Source organism: Lissotriton vulgaris, chromosome 5 (genome assembly GCF_964263255.1).
Source record: "Lissotriton vulgaris chromosome 5, aLisVul1.2, whole genome shotgun sequence".
NCBI lineage: Eukaryota > Metazoa > Chordata > Amphibia > Caudata > Salamandridae > Lissotriton > Lissotriton vulgaris.
This window is the reverse complement of record NC_141693.1, coordinates 1,887,834,860-1,887,839,930: the sequence shown is the minus strand read 5'-3', so window position 1 is coordinate 1,887,839,930 and position 5,071 is coordinate 1,887,834,860.

Below are 5,071 nucleotides of genomic sequence, written 5' to 3'. Positions count from 1 at the left end.
ACTGAGTAAAATAACTATCTATTGTTTCCGCGACTCTAGAGATACATTTCTTATTCTTGGGAAACAAAGTTGTCATGTTTATGCGGTTATCAGAAACTAATCCCTTCTTGTGTATTCGAGAGTTTCTAGTGATCTCTGAGCTAGCTGGCACTCACAATTAAGTCTAGTATATTCGATAGAGACCTAGTAGACCTCAGTCCTACGTCAAATCTATAGGATATATTATTCCTATGCGCAGAGCCTATTGGGAATAAAGGAACTACACTACAATCTGGGATAGGGTCACTCTGTTGTATTTCTATCTAGGACCCTAATTCGATATTCCCGATTCATGCCCTTATGTGGTTATAACAAATAATATCCTTATAAAGGCATAAGAATCATATCCATATTTAGTAATAGCCCATGCAGTCCAAAACACGGCAAGGCTACTCCCAAAGACTCCTAGAAAGCACAACGCGTTCTTTAAACAAACCAAGCCTCCAGCAGTCCGGGAATTCCCCCTGCTTTTGTTTTGATTTGCACAAGAACTCCTGGAGTCCAAAAAGAACTGCTAGTTCTTAGTGACGTCTTATGTCCAACCTTACGTCAAACCCGGCACCTTTCAGGTATAAATATACCAACGTTGCCTTAAGCAAACACACGGTGGTGGGGAGCAGAGCGACGTTCTACTTGCCCGGGAGCCCAGCTGTTGCTAGAGCCAAAGGAGAACGCCCCTCCCTTCGACGCACTGAGAGAGACGCTGTCTTTTTCTCCAGCCGAGGAAATCCAGCTCCGGTGTTCCCAAGTCACCCTCGCGGGTTGCTGGGAGATCGAGTCCTGAGAAGCGAGATACAAGACCTCCTTCATTCTATAACCAAGGTATGGAGCGGATTAAAACCTTAGAGAGAATTCTTGATTCCGATACTTGGCAAAAACCTAACTTAACTTGAAACTGCAACTTACTTACTCCTTCCCACGTATTAGGCTTAGGTCAGGTACACCGCGGTAGGCGTATCTTAGAAGCACCAGTTGAGTTCGTTAGTCAATGTTTTTATGTATCTATATATTTTATCCATTTTAAAGTATCATATGGCTAAGAAACCATATCAATGCATTTACAGTATTATTTCATAATAGTACTTTTACTGTACGCACTTTACTTTATAATAAGTATTGCAATTGTGGCAATTCATTACTCTTATATGAGAAAGAAGACTGCTCAATAAAATAACACATTTTATTGAAAACGCCCGTCTCTCTATTTCTCTGCACTCTGGTGAAATTAAGCATGCACGATTGACTGAGTGAAATAGCTGTCTATTGTTTTCACACGACTCGAGAGATACACTCTTTATTCTGCGGGAGCAAAGTTGTCATGTTTATGTGGTTGTCAGAAACTAATCCCTTCTTGTCTAAATCAGGACGGTTAACCCTTTCCTGAACTTTCAAGCAAGTTTTTAGTGACCTCTGAGCTAGCTGGCAAAACTAATTAAGTCTAATATAGTCAGTAGAGACCTAGATGACCTCAGTCCTACGTCTACACTGCTGTTTATCTTATTCCAATGCGCAGAGCCTATTGGGAATATAGGAACTCCACTACATGGCGCCCAACATTTGGTAAGGCGATAATCTAACGCAAGACACTAGAGTAACCCAGTCGTGCTTTTCACACAGACCCCTTTCTCCCGTAAAAACTCCAATAGACGTCTGGAGTGGGTGAAAGGTTAATATCCACCGGAACTTAGTAGGATGAGAATCCTATGTATTAGTTTTTAGTTAAGTCAACGTTGAAGGATACAGTGTTCCAAAATATTGTGCACCTAATCTTTGTTTCCTTGAAACTCGCTCTGCAGCAAAAACATTTTTAGTCAATAAAATGACGGAAAGTGAAGAAGAAAGAGATAGAGAAGCGTTAGCAACTCAACTCTTAGAGGAAGACTCAGCTCGTCATGAGGTACACATCTCGTACACTGATGCCGAGCTGAAACTCTGTCGCTCCCTTGAGAAGGCCTGGAAAAAAGACCCAACCACCAGCACCAAGGACGCCTTCAAAAACACCACCCGCATACACCACCGATTGATCCGGAATGCCAAGAAAACCGCCTTCAAGGACCGACTAGATAACAACGCCCACAACAGCAAGGAATTATTCAACATCGTCAAGGAATTCACCAACCCCTCAGCCAACTCCAACGACATCACCCCCTCTCAAGCCCTCTGCGACTCCCTAGCCTCATTCTTCCACAACAAAATTGTCGACATCCACAACAGCTTCGACAACCGACCCGATGACCAACCCACCCAACCCCCTGCAGGACCCCCACCCCCCCTGAACATCCTCAATGACTGGAAGCCAATCTCCACTGAGGACACCACCCGTCTGATGAACTCCATCCACTCAGGATCCCCCACAGACCCATGCCCTCACCACATCTTTAACAAAGCAGACTCCATTATAGCACCGCACCTCCGAGACGTCATCAACTGCTCCCTCAACTCTGCAACCTTCCCGGAAAGCTGGAAACATGCCGAACTCAGCGCCCTCCTGAAGAAACCCACAGCTGACCCCACCGAACTCAAAAACTACCGCCCTATCTCACTCCTTCCATTCCCGGCCAAAGTCATCGAGAAAGCGGTCAACAACCAGCTCGCTACATTCCTCGAAACCAACAAATCCCTCGACTCCTCACAGTCCGGCTTCAGAGCCAAGCACAGCACTGAAACCCCCCTCATCGCAGCAACAGACGACATTCGAACTCTACTGGACAATGGAGACACAGTCGCCCTCATCCTCCTCGACCTCTCCGCAGCCTTCGACACGGTCTGTCATAGCACCCTTTTACAACGCCTCAGAAACATCGGAATCCAAGGAAGAGCACTGGAATGGATCACCTCGTTCCTCACCGGAAGAACCCAGAGAGTCCGCCTTCCACCATTCAAGTCAGAGGCCACTGAAGTCATCTGCGGCGTACCACAAGGATCTTCACTCAGCCCCACCCTCTTCAACGTATACATGAGCCCCCTCGCGGCCATCGCACGCCAACATAACCTCAACATCATCTCCTACGCTGATGACACTCAACTGATCCTCTCACTCACCAAAGACCCTAACATCGCCAAAACCAACCTGCATGAAGGAATGAAAGAAGTAGCTGAATGGATGAAGCACAGCCGTCTGAAACTGAACTCAGACAAAACAGAAGTCCTCATCCTAGGCACCTCCCCCTCCGCCTGGGATGACTCTTGGTGGCCAGAGGCCCTTGGAAAAGCACCCATCCCGACGGACCACGCACGGAACCTGGGCGTCATCCTGGATTCCTCACTCTCGATGAACAGACAAGTCAACGCCGTCTCTTCATCTTGCTTCAACATTCTTCGCATGCTCAAAAAAACATTTCGTTGGATCCCCACCGAAACTAGAAAAACAGTCACCCACGCTCTGGTCACGAGCCGTCTGGACTACGGAAACACCCTCTACGCCGGTACCACCGCAAAACTCCAGAAAAAACTCCAACGCATCCAGAACGCTTCAGCCAGGCTAATACTAGACATCCCGCGTAAAGATCACATCTCTGGACACCTGAAAAACCTCCACTGGCTCCCCGTCAATAAAAGGATTACTTTCCGGCTCCTAACCCACGCACACAAAGCGCTCTACGAAATCGGACCCGAATGCCTCAACACAAGACTGTCCTTCTACACCCCCACCCGCCAGCTACGATCCGCCAACCAAGCCCTTGCCACTGTACCTCGCATCAACAAAACCACCATGGGAGGTAGATCCTTCTCCTACCTGGCAGCTAAAACCTGGAACTCACTTCCCACTCACCTTCGCCTTACTCAGAACCACCTAGCATTCAGAAAGCAACTTAAAACGTGGATATTTGACAAGTAATTCCCCACCCCTCTCCAAGCGCCTTGAGACCCTTTGGGTATGTAGCGCGCTATATAAATTTATTGACTTGACTTGACTTGACATTAGTAGGAATTCCAGGTTTTCAGCACAGGGGGGGAAAACCATAAGCATTGATGGAGTTAAACTTATAGAAAATGGACTATCACCAAGAGGTGGTACGGTCATATTCGTGATAGAGGCACATGAGTATCGGCAGACAGAGGTGTTCTATTCATGGATACATTTTCCAGCAGCACACGCTGTGACAAAAGATTTCCACTATTACAAAATAGAGGAACCTCCGGATGTATACACTCCTTTCGAGGACGTTGAAATCCCACTAACTTACCAAGAGCACCTGCTCTAGTTTAATGGCGCCCTAAAACATCAAAATCACATCACCAGGCACGGTCCACTAGGTAAACCAGGAGCCACGTGGCCGGTTATAGCCAGATACACACCACACCGAGACATTGATAAAATGTCGGACCGGGAACTTTTAGCTCAGCTAAAACTTTTAATTAAAATACATAGACAATTGGTCCAATATGTCATGTGAACTTCAACAGTACAACCAGCAATTAACATCCCACAATTGACCCCTCATAGGGGAAATACAAACAAAATTACACCACAGCACATACAATCATGTCTTGGTAAAACACCAATAAAACGGGAACAAATCCCATTCTAGTTAGCTCAAAAAATAACTCAAATAGAGGCAGTATTTCCTGATACTACACCTCATGAAAAACACAGGATTCTGACTATCTGCCTCCCAATGGGGGTCGCACCACATGTGGAGGACTGTGACACTTGGGGCACGGTCTTTGCTTCCATCTACACAAAACCACATGGTGTTCCGTCTATGGCGGTCATACCAGATGTACTAAGACAAATTCAGAACGAATACGGTGCAGAACCCGCTTTAACTCTGGGTATGAAATTACTAAAAGATTTTAAGCAGGTCTCGGAATATTATTAGCCAACATAAAAGGAGAAGCAGCATGTGTGGCAATCCGCCAGAAATTGAAGGAGACAGATATAACAGACCAACCACTTGAACTTGCCAGAATCATAGAAAAATCCTATGAAGAGCTAGGAAGAGATAGTTTGGGTGGGAAACCAATAAAACCCCAATTAACTTAAAATCCTGAAAAAACATTTATTAAAAATAATCTAAATACTCCAAAA